Genomic DNA, 27,207 nt, shown 5'->3' with positions numbered 1-27,207 from the left:
GGAACTAGGGCCCTGTGCAAGGAAGTGAATCCTGAATCCTGAAGGTTTCTTGGAAGGTCCTGTCTAATTTGACAATAAATTTAGGGGTGCTGACTAGTGAGGTAGCTTGGTTTGTTTGGGAAGAGTTAGGGGCACAATTAGGGAACTTCAGAGGTATTGCCCAGCTGTGTGAGCCAAGAAGGAGGATAACCACCACAGACAGAGATAAAGCAGCCCATTCTGGGCTTGGCAGTACCATCAGCGGACTCACACACAGGGGCTGTTGCATTTGCCATTTCCAGCCAGGACTCGGGCGGATTTTCAGTGTTTTGGGGAAGTAAATCTCCCAGCACCACATAGTTGTTGTTCTAATTACCTTGCAAAGATGGGGGCTGCTGGTGAGTTCTTTTTGTGACCGGAGGCAGATCTGAGTTAGATAATCACAAGAACTCAGAGTGCCAATGCCGATGTACTAAGATTTACGTAGGTATTTGTGTCTACTTGGCTAGGAACAGTTTATAATTAGAGAAAGGTAAAAACAAGGCACTGGATTTCTGGTCATAAGAGTTGAACTAGACAAGAGACTTCTAAGGGGGGTGTCTTATCATTGTAGCATTGGGAATAGAAGAGGACTTGGTCACGGGAACGACCAGAGGGTTTCTAGACTCAAGGACAGATTGGAGTTTTGGATGAAAAATTCAATCATTGGAAAGGTTACCCTCTGTAACAGTGTTCTGGGAGATTCAGATGATGATATTATCTTCCCAGACCAATGCCAGAGTAAAGGAAAGAAAGAGAAGAAAGGATTTCATGTTTAAAGTATGAAGTCTTGGGGCCCTTGGGTGGCACAGTTGGCTAATTGTCCGGCTCTTGATTTTGGCTCAGGTCATGATCTCAGGGTCATGAGATCAAGCTCCGCATCGGGGTCCTGGCTCAGCGTAGAGTCTGCTTAAGATTGTCTCTCTCCTTCTGCTGTTCCACCACCCCCACCCCCACTGCCCCACTCTCTGTCTTTCACATAAATAAATAAATCTTTTAAAAAAGTTAAGTATGAAGTCTTGATCTGGCATCTTGGAAGCAGTCTATCTCGATGTCAGCTACTTGTCTTCCTCACCAATTTGATTGGGAGGTTTCCAGCATCTGCACAGGACCAGTTGTCCCAAGGGGCCTCTTTTACCTGGGAGATGTGCACCCAAGGCTCAATGCCTTCTAGCTTCACAGCAGCGTAGGGAGCACTTGGGAAGGTCTCTTCCAATAGGTTTTAAGAGCTGTCTTCTTCTGATGTCATTTCCAGAATACCCAGTCAGCAGGTTCCAGACTATGGCCAAGAGGACCCTTTGAACTGGGATCTGGGAAGGCTTCCTTAATCTGTTCAGGATAGGCTTTGGCATAAGATGTTAAAGATTTACAGTAATTGGTCATACTAGCATGAGAAAACAAGGGATCAGCAAACCATTGTATACAAATAGGCATTGGTTGGCTGGTAATCGTATTAATGGGGAGTGAATTTATGTTTCCCAAAGGGGGTCTGCAAATAGTCCAGAGGACCAGAGGCAATACTTTCTGCCCACAGAGTCTAGTGGTTTCAGGAAATTAAGATTTTTTTTTTAAAGATTATTTATTTATTTGACAGAGAGAGATCACAAGTAGATAGAGAGGCAGGCAGAGAGAGAGAGGGAAGCAGGCTCCCTGCCGAGCAGAGAGCCCGACACGGGACTCGATCCCAGGACCCCGAGATCATGACCTGAGCCGAAGGCAGCGGCTTAACCCACTGAGCCACCCAGGCGCCCCGAAATTAAGATTTTTAAAAAAGATTTGTTTATTTATTTAGAGAGATTGGTGGGGAGGGACAGAGGGAGAGGGAGAGAAAATCTTAAGCAGACTCTGTACTCAGCACAGAGCCTGACACGGGGCTCAATCTCATGACCTTGAGATCACAACCTGAGCGCAGAAACCAAGAGTCAAACACATACAGCTGTACCGCCCAGGTGCCCCAAGTTTAGAGATTTTCAAGTTCGAGGATCCCATTCGTTCTCTTCACCTTCTTGAGGGTGCTAGTGACTGTAATAATGCCAAGAAGTCTACGATTTTTGTTAAAGCTTGTAGATTGCCCACTGAAGTGTAGACTGCCTTGATCACTGGAGATTATGCAAGGTGTACCCCAAGTGGGAAACATGTTTTCCAACAATCCCTTTGCCCCTATAAGGGAATCGGCTCTGTGGCAGGGGGAGGCTTCAACCCATTCGGAAAATATACAATAACAAGGACATATCGATAACCCCTACTAGGTGGCAGTTGAATCATATCCCGCTGCAGGTGCCCAGAGGGTCCCCGGGGCAATTTTGAGGCCTCTGGAAATAAACATAGTTTTCCCAGGATTATGGATCTGACAGGTCAGGCATCCATGGTAAAGGTCCACAAGCGGTAAAGCAATGCAAAAACAGGAAAATGAGATTTGTCAGAGGGTGGGGGAAGAACCGAGCGGCTGTCTTGGGTGCTTGTTTACCCATTGTGGTCTCTGATTCAGGAGCAGACTGCTGCCACATTACAAGGAGGAGGTCAAGAGGGCAAAACTCTGGCAAGGAGGGGTCAGGGGCGGAATGAACTTCATCTACGTCTGTTGCTACTGCCTTTCCAAGAGAGTGAGCCAGGGCATTTCCCTGGTGCTCAGGCTCTGCCTTTCTAGTATGAGCCTCAATTTTGATGGCAGCAGTTTCAGAAGATAAGAGAATAGCAGTAAGAAGTCATTTATTTGTTGTACACTTTTGATTGGGGTCCCAGCAGATGTAAGAAAATCCCTTTGTTTCCAGAACATCTCCAAATCATGGATGAGACCCCCAAGGCATACCGGTTATCAGCATAAATATTAACAACTCATCCTTTTGATGATAACTGGCATGCTCCAGTAAGGGCACGGAGCTCTGTGGGCTGGATTTAGCTCGTGGGAGGTTATCGCTTTCAAGTAGCTCCTCTTGGATAGTAACAGCACAACCAGCTTGGAAAATCCCTTTCTCATTTTTTATAGTGTGAATCATCAGCACACAAAATTAGATCAGGATTAGGCAAAGGGGTGTCTTGTAAATCAGGATGAGGTTTCACGAAATGGGACATTATTAGCTCACAGTCGTGGGGCCCACCTCTATCAGGCAGGGGTGGTAGAGTTGGAGGGGTTAAGGATGTTGCAACATTTAAGATGTAAATTAGGCAGGGAAAGCAGAAGGCTCTAGGAGGAGGAATCCGCTTGCAGAGAAATACTGAGTCAATTCAGAGTTAAAAAGGTATGTGAAATATAAATCAATGTCATTTCCTAAGGCTTCTACCAACTTTTGTAGCTGAGACTGTAGCCTGAAGGCAGTTGGAACAGACGGGAGCAACTGAGTCAAGCTGTATGCTGTCCAAGGCAGTAGGTCTGTGTTCATTGCCATGTTCTTGCACAAGCATTTCTGAGCTCGTGTTTTCTCATGCACAAATAAGGAGAAGGGTTTTGAATAGTTAGGTAGCTCCAAGACACGTGATTCTTGCAGTACCTGTTTTCGTTTTAGAAAGGACTGCTCCCTTTATCCTCCAAGGCAGGCATTCAGGGACCAACGTTTTAGGATGTTCATAGAGTGGGGATGCCAACAGAGAAAAATTAGGAATCCATAGTCTCCAATAGCCAGGCAGGACTAGAAATACATTCACTTTAAAGAGTACGAGTAAAGGCAAATGGCTGTTACGGACTTTGGATGAACAAAGGTTTATGACAGTGAACCACCCTGAGTCAGGTAGGACTTGCTACAAAAGGATGTTCGGGCTTGGAAAAACTGAGAAATGGGGAATAACTGTCGTGTGTGTGTGTGTGTGTGTGTGTGTGTGTGTGTATTTTTAAGGTGGGGCACCTGGGTGGCTCAGTGGGTTAAAGCCTTTGCCTTCCGCTCAGGTTATGATCTCAGGGTCCCAGGATCGAGCCCTTCATCGGGCTCTCTGCTCAGAGAGGAGCCTGCCTCCCCTTCTCTCTCTCTGCCTGCCTCTCTGCCTACTTGTGATCTCTGTCTGTCAAATAAATAAATAAAATCTTTAAAAAAATATATTACTCTTAAGTTATCTCTACATCCAATATGGGGCTTGAACTCACAACCCCAAGATCAAGAGTCACATGCTCTACTGACAGAGCCAGCCACAGGCTGGCTACCTCATTAGCTACCTCATTAATAGCTCTCAAGCCCTGGACAAATCTCAAGTCCTCATTAGGTTTCTGGACTGGCAAGATGGGCATGTTACAGGGGCTGGGACAAGGAAAGATTAGGTCTTCTACTATTGGTATGAGGCTTTGTGTGGCCTCAAACTTTAATGGATATTGAGGCCACTTGGGAAGAGGTTTAGTTATGTCTATCTGAATTTTTATAAGCTCTGAACTTTTTATTCTCCCAACATCAATATTAGAAGTAGCCCATAGAGGGGCCCCTGGGTGGCTCAGTTGGTTAAGCATCTGCCTCATGATTTCGGCTCAGGTGACTCATGATTTCAGCTCAGGTCATGATCTCTGGGCCGTGAGTCCGAGCCCCACGTCAGGTTCTACACTCAGTGCAGAGTCTGCTTGAGATTCCACTTGAGATTTCCCTCTGTCCCTCCCCCCACTTGTGCTCTCTCTCTCAAGTAAATAAAATCTTTATTAAAAAAAGCAGAAGCGGGGCGCCTGGGTGGTTCAGTGGATTAAGCCGCTGCCTTCGGCTCAGGTCATGATCTCAGGGTCCTGGGATCGAGCCCCGCGTCGGGCTCTCTGCTCCACAGGGAGCCTGCTTCCTCCTCTCTCTCTGCCTGCCTCCCTGCCTACTTGTGATCTCTCTCTGTCAAATAAATAAAATAAAATCTTTAAAAAAAAAAAAAAGCAGAAGCCCACAGATTTTGGGGCACCTTGATTAAATCAGGGACTTTGTTGAAATTCCTCCTCTTCTGTGTCAAGGACATTGTAGGGAACCTAAAAGATCAGGCTCAGGTTGGTCAGGAGATTCTAAGGTGAGGTCTCCATTGGAGGCAAAACATATTATCCCTTTTAATTTAGAAGGGAGATCTCTACCTAATCGATTAACTGGGGCTGTATCACACAGCAGAAAGGAATGTTTTTCAGTGAAAGGTCACAGAGTCATTTGTACTGCTTGAGATAGACACTTTCTCTGAATTTTATTAGATAGCCTTCCTATGGAAACCTTCTTTTCATTCTGTGGGATTTGCTCTCCTATGAGAGTGGCGTTTAAAATAGAAGGGGTAGCTCCAGTAGCGACCAGAATTTGGCAAGATTTCCCATTAATTTTAATTTGAGTTTCCCACAGGCTGTTGAAGGGGATTACTGTAGCAGTTTGGAGTCCCCATCTCCTCTGGGCAGGGACCATATGGGGGCCTTCTTTGGGGACAAATATGAAGGCATTTGAGTTGATGTGGAAGAATTTATTTTGGGCCTTGGAGGACAATCTCTTTTCCAGTGTCCCCCTTGATTACAGCAGAGACACTGATTTCAGGGCCAGGGTTTTGATAACAGACCCCTAGGAAGGTGTAATGCTGGAGGCCCAGGGATCATTTTAAGTCTCTGGCCTTGAAGCTGTTGTAGCCATATGGCCAGTAGGTCAGTGAACTTTTTCATGGTCTTACTTCAAAGTCCTTTCAGAGTTCTCAGTTGTGGTCATGACGTCATTCTGACTGGTGGCTTTGCATCCTATTTTCTGCCTTTTTATCAATCCACTAATCTCAAAAGATCATCCATTTATAAATAGGGCAGCAGAGCAGGGTAGGTGACCTAGTTTAGTGCACGGAACCCAGAGGCTTCCATGGTGGGTTTTCCCAAGTTGGCCACAGGTTTATCTTTCTTTTGTTTGTGTGTTTGAATAATAACCCAATCGACGTGGCCAGGGAAGACTTGAGGAATGACTTTTTCTAAAGATGTATTATTATTATTTTTGAGAGAGAGATGGAGGAAGGGGCAGTGGGAGGAGAGAGAGAGACTCCCAAGAAGGCTCCATGCCCAGCACAGAGCCTGACATGGGCCTGATCTCAGGACCCTGAGATTGCAACCCGAGTTGAAGTCGAGTTGGATGCTCAACCATCTGAGCCACTCAGGTGCCCCTAGATTTTTTTGATTTTTTATTATTTTTAAGTAATCTCTACAGCCAACATGGGGCTCCAGCTTACAAGCCTGAGGTCAAGAGTCTCATGCACTGCAGCCTGAGCCAGCCCGACCCCCCTGGGAATGGCTTTATAACTACATTGAAAGCACTGGCGTTGCAAGCTTTTTCTGGTGCATGAGGGGAACATATTGAAAATGGAGGTTCTCGAATATCATCCTTGAGGTTTTGCCCTTTTGCTTCCTGCATCCATTTTTGGGCTTCATTAGGCCCTACCCACATGCGTATAAGCTCATAAGGATGTGGCCCTCTGGGTCGCAGTCCCCAAGAACGACTCTAAATTTTTCAAAAAACCATTTGGGGATCTTCCCCAGGGTTGGGCAATTTGTTTAACTGGGACCCTTAGTTCAGCCTTTGACCAAGGAGTGAGAGATACCGAAGGAGGATGGCTTGTAATCCCAGTTGGCTTTATCTTAAAGGGGAATTGTTGAATAGTCCTTCAGAGAGGAAAGGTAATTCAGACAGAGAAATAGTAGGACATAAGTATTCAGGACATAAGGACAATGAGGGCAGAAGGCGGCAGTAGGAGTCATGTCAGAGGTACCTCTTGTGTCTTTAATTTTTCATTAGCCATTTGCCAAGAACTTTTTTAAAAGATTTTATTTATTCATTTGTCAGAGAGAAAGAGAGCACATGAACAAGCAGGGGGAGCAGCAGGCAGAGTGAGAGGGAGAAGCAGGCTCCCCATTGAGCAGGGAGCCCAATGTGGGACTCAATCCCAGGACCCCAGGATCATGACCTGAGCCGAAGGCAGATGCCTAACCAACTGAGCCACCCAGGCGTCCCTGCCATGAATTTTTTTTTTTTTAAAGATTTTTATTTTATTTATTTGACAGTGAGAGAGAGAGATCATAAGTAGGCAGAGAGGCAGGCAGAGAGAGAGGAGGAAGCAGGCTCCCTGTGGAGCAGAGAGCCCGATGTGGGGCTCGATCCCAGGACCCTGAGATCATGACCTGAGCCGAAGGCAGCGGCTTAATCCACTGAGCCACCCAGGCGCCCCTGCCATGAATTTTTTAATGAAGCAATTTTGAAATCTTGAAGACTTTTGAAAGCTTCTACATATCAACGAAAATAGGCATCCCATTCTATTTGGTTAATGCAGGAATCCTTTCTTAAATGAAGGATCTCGTCTAATGGGAACATTCCTCATAATGGCCATGTAATTCTAGTTTGTTTTTAGTGAGATTTTTGCCATTTTTGTAGATATCCACAGCTTCCACAACTATGGTTCTTAGACAGAATATAAATAGGTATGCTGGAAAGTGGGTATGTTCAACTTTTTAGAATTTAAAGACCCATTCTTCTTCTCCTCCACCTTCTTCCTCCTCTTCCTCCTCCTCCTCCTTCCTCCTGCTAAGTTTCTAGGCATCTTGGAATCAAGCCAGTATCTAAGAGGGATGTACTGCTGGGTTGGAGATTATGTGGTGTTTTACTACCTTCCCTGCATAGAGATTTTCTTGAGGTTGGTGGGTAAGTTAGTGTCAATCTATCCCATTCCATGACCAGTTTATCCTAACCCAAGAGGCTTTGGGTTAGCTGGCAAGTGCTCTAATAACGTTAATTTGCTCAACCCATGCCCACCAAATTTGTGGCTTTTTGGCTTCCGAGGTCCCTGTTAGCAATAACCTCTATTTAGACAAAAAAACACGTGCACGAAAACACACCAGCAGTAACCAAGAGATGTTACTGTGGACTGGCCAACAGAGGGTCCTGTGTGCACCACCCGCAATTCTCAGTCTGGAACTGGATACTGGGGAAAGGACTAAAATAGCAAACCCCCCAAATGAGGACTGCAAACTGGACTGGGTTTTGAAAAAGGGGAATCACAGACTGGAAAGCAAATAAGGTTGGGAGCTCCAGGCAAAGACAGTGGAGATCAGAACTGAAAGAACTTACCCACAGCCCTTGGAAACAGCAAGAAAGAGCACTCAAAAGGGTTCGTTGGTATCATGCTTGTGTTTCTTTGTTGCCAAAGTTGTTGAAAGTGTCTTTTGATCCCCCTGATGCCCAGATCTGTTAAAAATGAAATTCAACTGAGTAAATTATCAAATTAACTTTATTCGATCATTTGTGACTTGGGCAGTATCCCATATAACAAATAGAAAGGAGCTCTGAAGGGCGCCTGAGTGGCTCAGTTGGTTAAGCATCTGCCTTTGGCTCCAGGTCATGATCCCAGGGTCCTGGGATCGAGTGTCACATCAGGCTTCTTGCTCAGGGGGAAGACTGTTTCTCCCTCTACCTGCCCTTGCTGCCACTCCCCCTGCTTGTGCTCTCTTTTTCCCTCTCTCTCTGACAAATAAATAAAATCTTTGGGGGGGGAAAAAACCTTCTTCTAAATTGGGACTAGTGATTTTTTAAAAAAAGATTTAATTTATTTATTTGACAGACAGAAATCACAAGTAGGCAGAGAGGCAAGTTGGGGTGGGGGGAAGAAAGCACCCTTCTGAGCAGAGAGCCTGATGTGGGGCTCGATCCCAAGACCCTGGGATCATGACCTGAGCCGAAGGCAGAGGCTTTAACCCACTGAGCCACCCAGGTGCCCCAGGACTAGTGATCTTTTAAGGAAGACAGTCTAGCTGGGGCTCTCTTGAAAGTAGATTTTATCAATATTTAAAATAATGCAAAGCCCATAAAGCACTTCCTTTCCTTGCATTGAGGCAATAATATACAAATTATGTCCTTTAAAGTGTGATCCCTTTATTCTTAGAACTGATCTAAAATGGACAAGAATGGCTTTTTGTTTTTTTTTTTTAAAGATTATTTATTTATTTGATAGAGAGAGATCACAAGTAGATAGAGAGGCAGGCAGAGAGAGAGAGAGGGAAGCAGGCTCCCTGCCGAGCAGAGAGCCCGATGCGGGACTCGATCCCAGGACCCCGAGATCATGACCTGAGCCGAAGGCAGCGGCTTAACCCACTGAGCCACCCAGGCGCCCCAAGAATGGCTTTTTGTTGATTTGTTTTTTCACAGACTTATCTGATGCCTCTTGCCCAAAAAAAGATTTCTGTATCAGTCAGAATAAATATGTTATGGTGCAGTAATACACAACTTCACAATTACCAACAATTTAAAACAACACAGGATATTACATGAATGCCGAGAGGTTCCACTCTGCGTTGCCCTCCTGGTCCCAGGCTGATGGAACCAGTCCTCTGCAGAATACTCTTTTCTTTCACTGGCAAAGGGAGAAGAGCCCTCTAGACAGTCTTACACCAGCAATTAAAAGCTCAGTCCAGAAGTGATACATGTCCTTTCTGCCTGTTGGCTGGAACTAGTCACGTGACCACACCCTCCGCCGCGTGGGTGGAGTCCTGTGGCAGTGAGGGATGGGGGATGGAGAGGTAGAGGATTGGAAGTGGGTGAGGGATGGAGGGGGTTGGGGGGAGGGGCGAGGGGGAGGGGGTAGTGCATTCCTATCTTACAGCTTGAAGGCAGAGAACTAAAACCCTTTGGTGGGCAGCATTAGCGACAACCCGAGGACCCCCAACTCAAACCCCTGAGCTCTAATTCAGCCTGCTCTGCCGTCACCTTAACCTTGTACCTCTGACTTCTCCAGCTCATCCCAGTATCTACTACCTGCTTGGGCATTCTACTGCTTACCTCTGTTTTACATCCCTACTCTCCTCGGCAATAACCAATGAGCCAAGCATACTTCCCCACGTCATCTTTAATCCTTATCACAACCCTTCAAGGTAAGTGTGTGATTTCCTCTGTAGAGACTGGCTCTCTGTTCACCAGATCCATGTCTTCTTTTCCTCTGGGCACATAGATGAACCACATTTCCCAGTCTCCTTTGCACATAGATAGGTAGGGCCACAGAATGTAAGAGCTCCCTTTCCAGGCCTAGCCCATGAAAACCTCCCATGAACACTCCTCTTTCCTGTTTCACCAGCTGGGTGCTGAAGCCCAGGGGGATCTTGGAAGCCAGTACTGAAGACGGAAGACCTGCTCCCATCTTCCCAACTTGGGTCCTGTAAGTACTGTACAGAGCAAATTCCTGCCTCTCCAATCCAGGAACATCCACAGGCCACTCTTGTAAGGGAGCAATGAACTTTTGTTACAGCAGCTAGCATTACCCTAATACCCTCCAACTTTACAAAGGAGATTAAGAAACTTGCTGAAGAGCTGCCTCATTGTTTAAACAACCTCTCACTGGACATTTAACATCCTGGGGAAGCTGCTCAAGGATTCTACAGCAGTCATGAATTGTACACTCCTCTAGGAGGTCTGAGAGCAGCAGTGGTCTTCGGGGCTCTGGTTGGGGCTGGGCCATGGTGCCACAGTAAGGCCACGCTGGGAAGGATGCTTGGCACTCGCTTCTCTCTTCTGTTTTCCATTTCCTTGTCAATCCAAGCACTGATGGACAGCCTGGTGCCCAGATAGCAGAACGCTGTGACAGCTTTCAGCACTCTATTGCTGATGGAAATCTCTGCCTGTGGCTCGGTTTCCCTGGCACATGACTGCGGTCTTCTTCAAGCGGAGCCCAGCGTGCTTACACTGCAGCAGCTTGCCGTATTTGCATGCCTTTTTGCAGATGCACTCCGGGAGTGCAGACATCAGCAACCACTGGATTATAATCAAAAGGTCTCATCAAAAGGTTAGCCTGCAGAGGGTGGGGCATCTTCACAAAGGGCTAAGGGAATAGGGAGGTTAAAGGTATAAAAGAAATTCTGGAAGGTGACCTCCAAGGGCTCAGGGGTTTCCTGAAGTGGGCTTTGAAATATTCTGCATTTATTTAAAATTAAAATAGCACAAGATGCTTGTTGCAACACAGTCCACCAATTTTGAAGTATACCAAGTGAAAACATTGAAGTTCAATTTATATCCAACGTCTGTTCCTCCCAAGTAATTTACCATTGTTGGTAGTTGGTATGCATCCTGGAAATGTTTATTTATTTATTTATAAAATTTATTTATTTTGGTGGGGAGGGGGAGAGTTAATCCAAAGCAGGCTCCACGTCCAGCATGGAGCCCAATTGGGGGAATGGGTGGGGGGAGGGAGGAGGGGCTCCGTCTATCTCACAACCCTGAGATCATGACCTGAAACGAACCAAGAGTTGGATGCTTAACTGATTGCGCCACCTATTTACTGATTTTTAAGTAATCTCTACATCCAGTGTGGGGCTTGAACTTGCAACCTCGAGATTGAGAGTCACATGCTGTACCCAATGAGCTACTCGGGCACCCCTAGAAGTCTTCAAATATAACCCAGCGTTTGCAACTTCTTGAAGAGCTTGTCAGTCTATGCCGTGTCAGCTAATTACAGCTGATGCTTCTTAGACTTTTACTGGGCGCCAGGCTCCGCTCAAGGCACTTTTCCTGTTTCCCCATTTAATCTGAAAAAAAAAAAAAAAAAAAAAAAAAAAAAAAGTCCTGGACCATGATCCTGTTATTAGCCGCAGATTCTAAAGGAGGACCTTTAAGTACATGAGGGTTGAATAATTGCCCCAGGCCACACGCTCAATCCATGGTAAAGGTGGACTTGGAACCCAAGTGGTCGGGCTACACAGCCAAAGCAGTAATAACTCAGCCTTGCCACTTTTCAGCTAGTAAATGGGGAGAGTTACAGAATGGGGTACATTCCATATACTGGACCATGGATGAACCCAATTATTTTAGGTTTAGGGAATTGGAAACAAGGACATTCAAATATTGACCCTACTACTTTTCTATCTTTTGGAGCCTTCACGATTTCAACTATAAAATACAGCTAGCAGGACAGATGTTTCTGAGTATTAGTATTAATGAGTTGACAATTCTAAAGTGTCATGGAAGCATCTAAAATTATCCCATTTATCTGAAGAATAAGCTTACTTTCATTTGCACTTCACCTCAGCAGAAGAGTCGTTGGAGGATGAATGGCTGCTGAGACCACTCTGCTGCTAGTATTAGGGATAATTCAATTCCCTCTATGTTAAAGGCTGTTAATCTTTGATTTTCACTTTTCCCAGCAGATACAATGGCTCCCTTTTGGCTTTCAAAACACCCTATGACTCCCCATAATCCACTTTGCAATAATTGCTCTAAAGTGTTCTGCCTTACTTTTTCTAATTTTTTTAAAGAGAAAATTTTTTGTACTTAACCAATTTTTATCTCAGCAAGATTTTTACTGTACGGTTAACCTACCGACAATTTTGTTCTTCTACCACTAAGGGGCGCTGTTTCATTGCTTTTGTGGGGGGGGGGCGAGAGGGGAGGGTGCTTTAGCTAAAGTCCCTTCTTTGTTGTTATCTGAGTAGTTGAAATTTGGCCTTTCACATATCACCATTAAAATGCATCCAGTTATTTGAGACAAAAAATAAACAAACAAGAAACCCTAGTATTAAACAATACCTTTATTCAAGGAGCTCAAAGGTCTGGATGCTCTGAAATTAATTAGAAACTAAGCTTCATTGATTAATACAGAAAAAAAAAAAAAGAAAATCCATCATGTCTTGAAGCAGAATAGAAAAAAATTCAGTTATATGGATAGCCATTTATAATTCAAAAATAGAAACATTACCATTTGTCATTTGTTTTGTATTGATGTTACTTGATGAAATTAAATTTTTATCCATGTTGTAGGATTATTATTACCAGTGGAATACCAGTCATGGCATATAGTTATTTCATTGGGTGAATGTACTACAAGGAGTTTTCCTGTTTATTTTACTGTTTTGTTACTGCAAGTGTTCGAATTTGTCCTGATCCTTGCAAGAATGGACTTTGAATTCTAAAGCCTTCTAATCAGAATCGAAAGGTTGTAGAGAAATGGAAAAGAGATAGGAAGTACTTAGCCAGGATCCTAGCCTCCAGGAAGCCTTCCAGGTTTGGCAGGCGAGAATTCTACCACTGAACCACCAATGCGCCTTCCAGGTTTGGGATAAGTATAAACAAAGTGTTAAATACTTCGATTTAACCTTCATTATTTAATAAAGAAAAGGCATATGAAACTTCATGTTTGCATCTGGTTCTGGAGGGCTAAAAGTTAAAATTATATTTATGCTTAAATCCCTTTGCATTTTAGACCAGAGCAAACTCGCTCTATCTGCTCTTGTTCGATTTCCATTGCCACCTAACAAATTGACGACAAACTCGGCAACAGAAAAAAACACACTCATTTATTATCTTGCAGCTTCCGCAGGTCAGAAGTCTGGGCTTGGATGAATTAGGTTCTCTACTCGACTATCTCCCAAGACGGACACCAGGGGTGCCAGCTGGGCTGATTCCTTTCTGGAGCTGGGTGGGGGGAAGGGGGTCTCTTCTTTCAAGCTCACGTGGTTGTTGGCAGAATTCAGGGGCTTGCAGTTGGAGGGCTGAGGCCCGAACAGCTCCTGGCCAGGTGGCCGCTCCCTGTACCCGCTCACACTTTCAGTCTTCTCGCCGGAAGGACTCGGGCCCTTTAAGGGCTCACCTGATTCCATCAGGCCCAACCTGAGGATGATCTTTTATTTTCAGGTCAACAGATTTGGGAACTTAATTGCCTCGGCAAAACCCCTTCACAGCGGCATCTAGATTAGAGTTTGAATAACGTGGAGAAGGTGCGTGTGCACCAGGGCACAGCAACCTGCAAGGATATCTTGGAATTCTGCCTGCCCGTCTTAGTCCTTCAGGCTGCTACAGCAAAATCCTACCGACCAAGGGACTTATAAACAAGAGAAATTTATTTCTCACAGCTCTGGAGGCTGGAAGTCGGAGGTCAGGGAGCTACATGATCCTGTGAGGCCCCTCTTCTGGTTTGCAGACTTCTCCTTGTAGCTTCATAGGGTGCAAGGGGGTAGCCTTGAGCACTTCCCAAAGGCCCCACCTACCACCAGTACCATCGCCTTTGGGGATCAGGGTTTCAACATAATTTTGGAAGGACACAGACTTTCAGACCCTAGCATTACCATAATGACTTACAATAAACATTTGAACTCAATTTAAAACTATGGTATTAAGTATCTGAGAGCAGTATGGATGATGTTCTTAAAAAAGAAGAGGGAATGCCTGGGTGGCTCAGTCGGTTAAGCGTCTGTCTTTGGCTCGGGTCATGATCCTGGGGTCCTGGGATTGAATCCTGCATCGGGCTCTCTGCTCGGCGAAGAGCCTGCTTCTCCCTTTGCCTGCTGCTCCCCTTGCTTGTGCTCTCTCTCTCTCTGACAAATAAGTAAATAAAATCTTTAAAAAAGAAAAAAAGCAAGAGAACCAAGATTGTGATCCAAAACCTATACAAAAATTAATGAGATAATGCCATGCTGGCTTTGTTAGTTAAGTGAAGGAGGGGGAAAACTCCACCAAAACAAACCCACCTTGTATTAGTCTTAAGTAACACCTGTTTACATGGGACCCAGGATTCTCCCAGGATTCACTGCAGGGAGTTCAGCCCCTTCTACTAACACAGGATCGACTTGGAGAGGGCAGTGTGTCCAGCACGTCGTGTGGGTAGGAACCATCTTCTTCTATTTCCCCCTTAGTTCCACCTAAGAGGAGTGATGTTGTATCCTCCAGATTAGGATCCTCTCTTAAAAGCCCACTGTGACAGGTGGTAGAGGCTGTGGAATTTTTTGAAGATTTGAATTTCAAATATAAGATGTCATGATCATGGGCGTCTTTCATTGCACAGCTAGCCGCTGTCATCCAACCCGGGAGGGTGGAGGCAGCCAGTATTTGCTGCCTTGCTTCCCTGCAGAATTGCAGTGGGGTCAGAGCCATGTTTAAGAAGCTTCTCTGATTGCAGTGTTCAGATGGAAGAAAGCAGGAGGGTTTTCTTTTCCTTTTTTTTTTTTTTTCCTGTTAAATGTGATGTTTTAAGAGATATCATTAAAAAATATTCTTCTGCCCAGGAGAGAAAAGGCTTGGATCTTCAATATCTTTCATTGGAACTATAAGGCTCTTGTTAATGTTTACCATATTAGCCTTCAAGGCCTTATCTTCTCTGGCTTGGAGAACTGAAGGCGTTTTGATCCTCTTCCAGTTCTACAAACAATGTTCTTTAATCAGCTTGAGGCATCACTGTTGATCAGAGAAAAGCACTTCCTCCCTCCCTGAAACCAGCAGCACCTGCCAATCCCCCCTATCCAGAAGCAAGAGAGAAGGGCTGTTCTTTGAGCCCACAGAGCACTGTTATTTCAGATGTACATAGAAAATAACCTGTAACCCATTGCCTCATTAATAGACGCAGAGCATAGTGGTATTTAGAGACTTAAAAGCAAGACCGTGGACCCCCCCCTTCACCAAACATGTTTGTTAGTTTATGGCTAGGGTGAGATTGGTAATACTGGAAACATGATGTTTCATTTCCACTGGCATTCAATTCATCATCTTGGTGAAAATACAAAAAGGATAAAGAACTAAACAGGAGGTAGAAATGTATTATTAGTCATATCGTTGATTACTACTGAGCAGACTGTAACAAACCGCACTTTCCTCTTTCAGGCTACTTGTTTTAAGCTTTCTTCAATCTTAGAAGGATAGGACACACACACACACACACGAATATATAGGATAGATACATCACATATAGGATACGGACATCACATATATGTAAGATCAGTTATGATTGTCTGGGTTCGGCTGCAGTAAGAAATACCCCTCAAATCTGAGTGGTTTAGAGTGACAAAGGTTTATTTTTTTGTTCACATCATATGTCCCTCTTCTCTGTGTTGTCCTTACCAAGAGACCTAGGCTGATGGAGGCTCCCTGTAGTGCGTCTGCAATTGGTTGGCGGGGGACAGAGAATCAGACAAATTGTGTGCTTGCTCTTAGAGCTTCTGGTTGAAAATGATGCACGTGACTTCTGCTAACCTATCACTAGCCCAAACCAGTCGCTTGGCCACACTCAATTCCAATGGCAAGAGATAGAGAGCCAGAATGGAACTAATCTCACACACACACACACACACACACACACACACACACACACACACACGTTTTAAGGTGAAGATTGCAAAGGAGGGAGATAAATTCTATTATAGCCAAGTGAAGAGAGTCTACTTGGATTTATCACTGTAATATGGTGACATCAATAAGTTCAGAATCAGTGAAAATAATGACATCAGCGATGTTCGTAGAATATATTGCCGTCTCGAGAAGGCTAAGTCAGAGCTTTATGTACAGACATGCAAATTTCCCCAAGAAATACTGAGTTTGAAAAAGAGCAAGTAGCCAAATACCACGATCTCATTTATTTTAAAAGACACAAAAATATATAAATACGTTTGTGTGTGTGTATGTGTGTTTGTGTGTGTGTGTGTGTTTAAGTGCATAGAAAAAAGGCCTAGAAGGGTTGTTCCCAAACAGTTACTATTCACGGGGAATACAGAGGGATTTGTGTGGTGTGTAAGGGACTATCACTCTTTTCACTTTACATAATCCTGCATTGTCTGAATTAATTACATCCATTTATTCATGTATCACTTGTTGTATTAGTTTCCTAGGGCTGTCTTAACAAATTACCACACACTTGGCAAAACCGAAATGTACTCTTTCATAGTTCTGGAGGCCAGCAGTCCGAAATCTGTCAAAACCATACTCCCTCTGAAGGCCCTCGGGAGAATCCGTTCCCTGCCTCTTCCAGCTGCTGGTGGCTATTGGCATTCCTTGACTTGTGGCCACGTCACTCCAGTCTCTGCCTCCACGATTTCATTGCTTCCTCCTCTCCTGTGTGTACCCTCTGTGTGTCTCTCATAAGGATGTTTGTCATTTTAGTTAGGAGCCACCTGCCCAGAATGATCTCATCTCAAGATCCTTAAGACTCGTTTTCCAAATAAGGTCACGTTCCCCAGTTCCAGCAGTGAGGACGGGGACATATTCTTTTGGGGGGGGTGAGGGGGGAGAGAGCATCATTCAGTCCACTCCGCATGTATAATATGTAAACAATTCAAAGGAAAAGATTAAAGATAAGAAATTGTTAGGAACAGTGATTACTTCCAGAGGGAAAAATTTCCAAATTTTCCATGGTGGACTTCTATAACATTTAGAGTCAGAAAACACAGTCAAAATGATAGATTGAGAATAACAGTCACTAACACAATGAAAGCAAAACATGGCAGATCCTACTTGCATCGACCCTATTAACGACAGATCCTACTTGCATCGACCCTATTAACGAGTGCCCCTGACACATCAGAAAGGAGTAGAAAGGTCCTATCCTTTTTTAAATTTTTTTTTAAAGATTTTATTTACTTATTTGACAGACAGAGACCACAAGTATGCAGAGAGGCAGGCAGAGAGAGAAGGAAGCAGGTTCCCTGCTGAACAGAGAGTCTGATGTGGGGCTCGATCCCAGGACCCTAGGATCATGACCCGAGCCAAAGGCAGAGGCTTTAACCCACTGAGCCACCCAGGCACCCGAAAGGTCCTATCCTTAAACTCCATGATGGAGTCAAGTGGGGGAGCTTAGATGTAGGGCCAGGGGCCTAACATCAACCATGGGTCCTTAGAACCCCAGAGACATAAGCCTTCTCTCTCTCTCTTTTTTTTTTAAAGATTTTATTTATTTATTTGACAGAGATCACAAGTAGGCAGAGAGGCAGGCAGAGGGAGAGAGGAGGAAGCAGGCTCCCCACTGAGCAGAGAGCCCAATGTGGGACTCGATCCCAGGACCCTGGGATCATGACCTGAGCCGAAGGCAGAGGCTTAACCCACTGAGCCACCCAGGTGCCTCCATAAGCCTTCTCTCATGCAAGGTAGACACTTACCCTGGGACCAGGGCCTGGGGAAGAGCTGTCACCCACCTCCCCAGAAGAGCAGTAAGACTTTCCTGCTGTTGGCCTGTAGAAATTAATTCCCCCCCCACCCCAAAAAGCAACATTACTGAGTGGAGGTTATTTGGGCCAGTTTCAGCCCACTGCTATGACTCGTTTCATCTGCATTGTGTATACAATTTTTCCAAGTTAGTTGCCAATTATTTTCACATAAAATGTTGATTTTTGCCTTCTCCCGATCTGCCGTATGGAGCACGTGTTCTTCCATAGCAACCATCTGCTAGAACTGGGGGTGGCCTTTCCCTTTAGATGGGAACATGCGCAGCACGGTCTCTACCATTCTGTATTTCCCTGACCTGACTCTCCTCCTTTTCAGTGTCCGCTACAGGCGTTTGAGTTTGCAGGCCCTTGAAGAAGAGCGTAAAAAATTGTTTTGTGCTATTACCGTACAGCACACTATGGGTTAAGCGGGCCCGTGTACCTCTTGCTTCGAGGGAGAAACGTGTTCTAAGTCCCAAACAGCCGACAAATGAACTTGAAGCACATAACCTGTCCCCAAATTGGCGCCTCCTCCACAGCGATGTTTTATAGTCCGCCTGAACAACTAATGGAAAATGCATATCCAAATAGGCGCTCAGATATCAGAAATTCAATTCCATGGGCTATTCAGGAACGAAGTTTCAAAATTCTGCTGAGAATGATTATGTTGTCTGAACTTGCATACTGGGCTGTTGTGTGTGCGTGGGATCATGTGCGTGTCCTGCCTCCGCTGGCCAGAGCCTGTCCAAACCCCGACAGTGGGGATTCCTAAGCCATGAGCCCAAACCAGCCTCATCATTATCCGGTCAGAACCCAGGATCTCTACCAGATCTTCTTGCTGGGATCTGCGTTGACTCATGGCAGGTGTTTCCAGTGAAGCTCCGGAATTCTTTTTTTTTTTTTTTTTAAGATTTTATTTATTTATTTGACAGAGAAACAGGGAGATAGGAACAGAAGCAGGAGGAGTAGGAGAGGGAGAAGCAGGCTTCCTGCTCAGCAGGGAGCCCGATGCAGGGCTCGATCCCAGGACCCTGGGATCATGATCCGAACCCAAGGCAGATGCTTAATAACTGAGCCACCCAGGCGCCCCTAGCTCGTGAATTCTTGATTTGAGTTGAGCCATTGAAGTGAGAAGAAGTGGGTTGGAGGGAGAGTTGGCTCATCTGAGGCAGGAGTCTTTTTGGGAGACAGTCCCTTTCTTTTCTTTCTTTCTTTCTTTTTTTTTTTTTTTTTTTGTAATTTCCAGAACTGACTGCTAACTTTCAAGAGCTTCCTGGAGAGAATGTTCTTCCGGCTCTCATATTGGTTATGTATTCTGTGAGCACCTACTCTGTTCAGGGACGAGGCTAGGACAACAGGAGAAGTGAGGACCTGAACGGAGCTTGCAGACCAAAGAGCTTTCAACCTGATCAGGAAGTGGAGCCACAAAGAGGCAAAATGTTACAGTAAAGAAAAGTGTCACCTAAAACAGAAGAGAAGCCACAGGTAATGACCCGTAAATTGCCGAGTGGATGGTGGAGATGCTGGGTGTACTGTATGCGCCTTCAGGAAAGAGGAATATTGTTCTGGGCCAGGTGAGGGCCAAGCAGGGGAGGTCATGACTGAGCCGAGTCCGAAGAGCAGAAGGCAAAACACCGAGCGGAGGTGGCAAACGGAAGGTGGCTTGGGCCATAGAGAGGTCAGAGAGGGTAAGACAGCAGGACTGTGGAAGGACTTGAATGCCAGGATACTCAATCCTCGACTTTGTTGTCCAGCCAGAGGGGACCCCAGAAAGTTTTGAACAGAAGAATGGTATGATCCAAGTAGTGCATTAGAAGATCAATCAGGAGGTGATATCAGGATAGTTTGGAGGTAGGAGGAGATGAGAGCGGGAGCAAGGCCAAGAGGGCTTGAAAAGAAGGGATAGATGGGGAGAGTCTTAAAGGGCTCGGTGGCAGACAGATTGCAATGAACGGGGAAGAGGAGGGATGACTATAGGTCTGGAGCCAGAAACCGGGATGGCTGGGGTGCCGTGGGCTAACAGAGCCACATGGGCTGGTAGGTCCACTGGGAAATGGCAAGAGGAGAGGATTAATTTGAGTCGTGTATTGAAGTTCTGATGGGGCCCCCAGATGCGATGATCCAGCTCTGGTCCCACATTCTCTGCTGCTTGCTGGTGGTTTCTATCTACATGCCTTTATCTCTTGATTTCCAGCTCAACAGGCTCAATGCCAGTAATTGTGTGGGACCTGTTGTGGATGCTGAAGCACATGGTAGGCCTCCAAGCCCCTCGTGCTTCCTCTAGCCGGTGGCCAGTAGTCTCTGACCCAGCAGACCACCCACCGTGTCGCCTTGTCTGGTTGAGTAAGTGTTTTGTACCGGAACAATTTGAAAAAAGGGCAGTGTTTATTCCAACCCATGTTTCCACCTTTGGGAAGACCCAGTGGACCTCTAAAGTTCAACAAACTCTTTTTTTTTTTTTTTTTAGATTTTATTTATTGATTTGACAGAGATCACAAGTAGGCAGAGAGAGAGGCAAGCAGAGAGAGAGGAGGAAGCAGGTTCCCCGCCGAGCAGAGAGCCCGATGTGGGGCTGGATCCGAAGACCCCGGGATCATGACCTGAGCCGAAGGCAGAGGCTTTAACCCACTGAGCCACTCAGGTGCCCCTCAACAAGCTCTTTTGACTATGCTTCCAGGGTTCACCACACCCCGCTCTCAGGAAGTCCATGACTCACAGGGAGCTCTGACCTTCACAATGAAGTTCCGAGGAGTTACTCCCCCTCCACCCCCCGTCTGACCTTTCAACTAGGCCCTCTTGAAGTCTATGAGCTCAAGTGTAGATGGGGGGGTGGGGTAAGTCAGTTAAAGGAAATACCAGCAGTGACATCATTACGTTTCTGCTGAATACTCGTTAATAACTGCAAAGCCTTCACCAGAATGGTGGGGGGAAAGCAAAAAAATGGCACCTTGACTGTTTGGGATTGTTGTTAAATGCAAAGACAACATCACTTTGGTGATGTCATGCCCGGATTTCCAGAGGAACGGAGGATTCAGAGTAAAGTAGTCCTCATTCCTTTTTCGTTGTCCTATTCCTTTGTCCTCTTCAATTTTCCCCTGTCAGGCATCAAGTCCTTTTTCTCTGCCCTTTGTGCCCCCTCCACTTTGATCCGCGTCTCCCCTCTGCGCCACAACCAGTCTGTATTGATAGGCATTCCAGAAGAATTACCCAGCCTGTTTTGTGCTGAAGAGCTGAGACTGGTGACCAGAGCAACTGCTGGAATATGTAAACATGACTTTTTTCAGGTAGCATCTAACATGCCAGTCTTAGCAGCCTCATTTTAAAAACTATTTATATTCACAAAAGTCTATAATAGCATTTTTATTGTGTACGCCTGTGTTTTGGGCGCGTTTTTTTTTTTTCCCCTGCCAGTTTCTTATTATCGTTCAACACTGACTACAGCCTTAAATGATAATGAAAACAGAAACACTCCTTTTAAAAGGCGATGACTGCTTTCCATGTCCTTTAGTCTATGTGGGCTCTCCTGCCTGAAGGGGCTGGTTCGATGTTTAAACCATCCGCGCCTGACTCCCCCAGAGCCTGGGTTCATATGCTTGCTATATAAACACAAGCTTATATTCTTCTGCAGAGAATAAATTGAACTAGGCTACTTAGTGTGTGGGTGTCTTTCAGAGGAGACCTTAAACCCTAAAGGCTTTCTGTGGCCCCTGGGGACATTAGAGTACCTGTGAGCCACCCCCCCCCCCCATCCTTGCCTTGGGCTCCAGAGCCTGCCATGGCCCCAGATGTCACACAATTACCTTTGAAGAGAGATGTGTATTTGGGTCTTTCTTCCCTCAGCTCCTATTGTTTCTTTGCTTTCATGATGGGACCTGCTGCTTTCACTCCTTAGTTTTCCAGGGTATTAAAAACGAGGAACAAAACACCTTCCCTGGGAGTCAAAGTGCTACCCATACAAACGTGTTATCTGGGCTCCGTTAGGATGAATAACCCACCGACTCTCATGCCATGTGTATGACTGACTTGCAATTACGGGTTGCGTCTTACCGCAGCTCTGAATGGTGTTCTCCCCTGGCTGTTCCTCAAGCCAAGTCTGGAACCCCCAGGCCCCCTGAGAAAGGGTGGATTTTGTGGACTGCACAAAAACAACATTGTTGTTGTTGTTTTTGCCCTAAGCCTTGATACTGAGTCTGTAATTAGTGAGGTGACAATAATACCTTCCATTTGCCACTTTATGCCTTTTCAAAAAGGCTTTGCTTGTTTTTGTGTCGAGTCTCCTAACAGCGCTGTTGGCATAAGCGGTGCAGATACTATGGCGTGACTGAATAAGGAAACAGAGTGAGGTTCAATGCCTTGCCCGAGTTCATACAGCCAGTCCGAGATGAACCTGGGGCTGAAACTAGATTTCCCGATTTCAGGGTGCCTGGTCTTCCTATGGCCACTGCCTTTGTAACAGACTCAAGGCAATTGGGATTCCATACAAGATTTCATTCAATCCTAAACTGATCTTACAACAACGGGTGAGCGGGTATTAGGATTCTCATCTTCCAGATCAGAAAGTAGAAGCTCCGAGAGGGTGAATGCCCAAGGTAAGATGATGATAAACAAAAGAGGCAGAGGGACGCCTGGGTGGCTCAGTCAGTTAAACGTCTGCCTTTGGCTCAGGTCATGATCCCAGGGTCCTGGGTTCGAGTCCTGCATTGGTCTCTTTGCTCAGTAGGAGCCTTCTACTCCCTCTGCTTCTTGCTCTCTTTCACTCTTTCTCTCTCTGACAAACAAGATTTCTAAAAATAAGAATAATTTTAAAAAGAGGCAGGATGTGTCCCCAGGTCTCCAAGCCCACTGCTCTTGGTGATGCTTTGCTGGCTAGTTAATGACATCACCACTCATTCAGTGGCCTTGGCCAAAACCTTAGACTCATCCTTCATACCTTCTTTCCTTTTAGCCCATATATGAGCCATCAGCCTCTCTTACTGATGCCACCTTAGAAATATACCCCAAATCAACCATCTCTCACCACCTTCCCTGTTAGTGTCCTGAGCTAAGCCTTTCTTTTTTTCACACCTGAATGGGTGCAACCACTTAGTGAGTCTATAAAGACGGTTCCCAGTGAACCAGACCTCCTGGGAGGCACGCCCGTCTGGGTCTAGAACATTGAATCCTGGCTGGTTCATGACTCATTTTCATCCATAGAATGTGGGACAAGTGACTCAGTGCATTTCTGGCCTAAGCATCGAGAAGGCATCTGTGTTTCTGAGACCTTGAGCCACCTGTGTGGAATCCAGCTACTCTGCTGGAGAGTCTCAGGGACGAGGCCCCGTGATGACGTCCTTTGAAGAAGGGGAGAGGCCCCAAGACTGCATGGAGTGAGGAGAAAGGCCCAAAGTCAGTGTCCCAGCTGAGCCCAGCCTTTTCAATGTCTTCTTGCAAAGGTGCCAGAAATATGAATGAGTGGCATGGACGTGTCAGGCAGTTGTACCTTCCTGTAACAACAGTCCAGTTAATTTCATTGGGAGCAGAAGAGCCAGCCAGCTGACCCCAACCGACCAACACAATGATGAGCGACGATAACATGGTTGTTGTTCTGTGGCACCAACTTTTGGCTTAGTTTGTCAGGAGGTAGATAATTAAACATCTAAAGGGTCTCCCTGCTTGCACTCCTTCTTGCCACCAGTCTGTTTGCTCCCCAGAAGATTTCTTTTAAAATTATAAAATACACATACCATAAAATTCACCATCCTGGGGGCTCCTGGGTGGCTCAGTCAGTTAAGTGTTTGACTCTTGGTCTCAGCTCAGGTCTTGATCTCAGGCTTGTGAGTTCAAGCCCCACATTGGGCTCCACATTGGGGGCATGGTGCCTACTTAAAAGAATTCACGGTCCTAACCCATGTTTAAGTATACAGTTTGGTAGTTAAGTACGTTGATATTGTTGTGCAACTTATCTCCAGCATGGCTTTCATCTAGCAAAGCCGGAGCTCTACATCCATTCAATAATAACTCTATTCCCCTCCCTCAAGCCCTTGGCAACCACCATGCTGCTTTCTGTTTCTAAAAATTGGACCCTTCCCTCATGTAAGTGGAATCACGTGGTGTTTGTCTCTTGCGGCTGGCTCGATTCACGCAGTCAGGCATCCTCTGTGTTGCCACATGTCAGGATCTCCTTCCTTCGGTTGCTTCTACCTTTTTACTCTTGTGAATAGGGCTGGTATGAGCAGGGATGTACAAATTGCTCTTCAAGACCCTGCGTTCAATTCTTTTCAACATATACCCAGTAGTGGAATGGCTGGATCATTTGGCAGTCCTGTTTCGAAATTTTTTGAGACGCCGTCAGACCCAGAGGATTTTAAAATAAATATTCTGTCACTCCCTTGCTCAACACCCTCTGTTGACTTCTTGTTGTTCTTAGAATAATATCCAAGACCCTACTGTGGCCTGTAGCCCGTGGCCACCTCACCAGCCTCATGTCCTGCCACTCTTCTTCTCTCTGCTTTGGCCATTTTTAGCACCTTCCTGCTTCTTGTCAACCCAAGCTTGGCCCCAGGACAGGGAGTTAGCGCTTGCCACTCGGCCTGCAGGGCCCTTCCCTGGTTACTGACATGGCTCATGCCCTTGCCTCATTCAGGTCTCAGTTCAAATGTCCCCACCTCTGACCTCCCAATGTAAAACAGCTCCCTGTCATCTCTATATCTTTATTTTTTGTGTATTTGTTTATTTTAATTTTATGATTTTTTAAGATTTTATTTATTTATTGAGAGAGAGAGTGAGTGAACGAAAGAGAGAGAAGGAGCAGAGGGAGAGGAAGAAGCAGACTCCGATACTGAGCAGGAGCCCGATGTGAGACTTGATCCTGGGACCCTGGGATCAGGACCTGAACCAAAGGCAGTCGCTTAACCAACTGAGCCACCCAGGCACCCTATCTTTATTTTTAATTATTTTTATTTTTTAAATTATTTTATTATTATTATTTTTTAAAGATTTTTTTATTCATTTGACAGAGAGAGACACAGCAAGAGAAGGAACACAAGCAGGGGAAGTGGGAGAGGGAGAAGCAGGATCCCCACCGAGCAGGGAGCCCGATGCAGGGCCCGGTACCAGGACTCTGGAATCATGACCCAAGCTGAAGGCAGACGCCCAATGACTGAGCCACCCAGGCACCCCCCCCATCTTTATTTTTAATTCATCATTTAATCTCTATCTGATAAGCAGGGAATTTATATTACTGGCACACACACATACTACTAACTACACGCCTTGTACTACATTGAACACTTTGCATATGTTGCTATACTGATCTCAACAGCAACCTTGTGAATTAGGAATTATTACTACTACTACTACTACTACTATTATTATTATGTCCACTTTACAGATGAGAAAACTGAGACACTGATGTTAAATAAATTCCCTAAGATTCTACAGCTAATAATTGACAGAGATGAGATCAAACGAAGGCAGCTGGGATCCAGAATCCACTGTGTTCTACTCATCTCATTATACATGGATATTTGTAGGGGCACCTGAGTGGCGCAGTGGGTTTTAAGTGTCCAACTTACGGTTTTGGCTCAGGTCGTGACCTCAGGGTTGTGAGACTGAGCCCCATGTAGGGCTCCGCACTCATCGGGGAGTCCACTTAAGACTCTCTCTCCCAAGGATGTGGAGAAAGGGGAACCCTCTTACACTGTTGGTGGGAATGCAAGTTAGTGCAGCCACTTTGGAGAACAGTGTGGAGATTCCTGAAGAAATTAAAAATAGAGCTTCCCTATGACCCTGCAATTGCACTGCTGGGTATTTACCCCAAAGATACAGATGTAGTGAAAAGAAGGGCCATTTGTACCCCAATGTTTATTGCAGCAATGGCTACGGTCGCCAAACTGTGGAAAGAACCAAGATGCCCTTCAACGGACGAATGGATAAGGAAGATGTGGTCCATATACACAATGGAGTATTATGCCTCCATCAGAAAGGACGAATACCCAACTTTTGTAGCAACATGGACGGGACTGGAAGAGATTATGCTGAGCGAAATAAGTCAAGCAGAGAGAGTCAAGTATCATATGGTCTCACTTATTTGTGGAGCATAACAAATAACATTGAGGACATGGGGAGATGGAGAGGAGAGGGAGTTGAGGGAAACTGGAAGGGGAGATGAACCATGAGAGACTATGGACTCTGAAAAACAACCAGAGGGTTATGAAGGGGCGGCAGGGGGGTGGGGGGGGTGGGAGGTTGAGGAACCAGGTGGTGGGTAATAGGGAGGGCACGTACTGCATGGAGCACTGGGTGTGATGCCAAAACAATGAACACTGTTATGCTGTAAATAAACAAATAAAAAAAAAAAAGACTCTCTCTCCCAGGGGCACCTGGGTGGCTCCAAAGGGTTAAGCCTCTGCCTTCAGCTCAGGCCCTGGTCTCAGGGTCCTGGGATCAAGTCCCGCATCAGGCTCTCTGCTCAGCGGGGAGCCCGCTCCCCCACCCCACCTGCCTCTCTGCCTGCTTGTGGTCTCTCTCTCTCTGTGTCAGATAAATAAATAAAATATATATTAAAAAAAAAAGACTCTCTCTCCTTCTCCCTCTGGCAGTCCCCATCTCTCTCAAATAAATAAATAAATAAATCTTTAAACAAATAAATGGATACGTGTAACAGATGTAGGCATTGCGTATGTGTTTGTTTGTTGTCCATCTCTCCTGTCCGTGTAAGCTCTATAAAGGCAAGAACTTTGTTCATTCACTGTCCTCCAAGGCTTAGAACAATGTCTGGCACATATCAGGTTTTCAATGAAAAATGCATTGAATGAATGGGTGAGCGGGTTCTCTGTATTAGGTGGCCATCGGCACTTGTCAGTGCCTTCATGATCCAAAGACACATGTGGACAGAGTTTTACAGTGGTCTGGATCTGATGTTTAAAGAGTGTAAGTTCTCAGTTGTTTTGCCCCATAAATTTGATTGTATCTGAAAAGTAGAGCTTGCCAAACAGAGCAGAAAGCTATAGTAGATACTCAATAGTCATGTATTCTGTAAATGAGCTGTGAGATTTTGAGGATTAGAGACCAGTGTCTGTTTTATCCTCATATCCCTCCTAGCCCTTGGCCCGCTGCTGGGAGGCCCGACCTTTGTTGCTGTTCTGTAAGAGATGAATTCGCCGGGTGGACCTAGCCTACTGTGTTGTGGCTGCGTGTAGTAGACCTACTTGCTTTTGAGAAGTAGCTACAAGGAGACCAGTGTGCCAATTCCAGGCCAAAGACTAGGTTGAAGGAGATACCATTCCCAGGATTTTTTTTCCTTCGATCCTTCCCATCAAAAACATAACTCTCCATAGGGTTTAGTGTCTGCTTGTCTTAGACTCCGAAACAAGTTTCTAAAACAGGTT

This window comes from Meles meles, chromosome 6 (genome assembly GCF_922984935.1).
Source record: "Meles meles chromosome 6, mMelMel3.1 paternal haplotype, whole genome shotgun sequence".
In the NCBI taxonomy this organism is placed as follows: domain Eukaryota; kingdom Metazoa; phylum Chordata; class Mammalia; order Carnivora; family Mustelidae; genus Meles; species Meles meles.
This window is presented reverse-complemented; position numbering follows the sequence as displayed.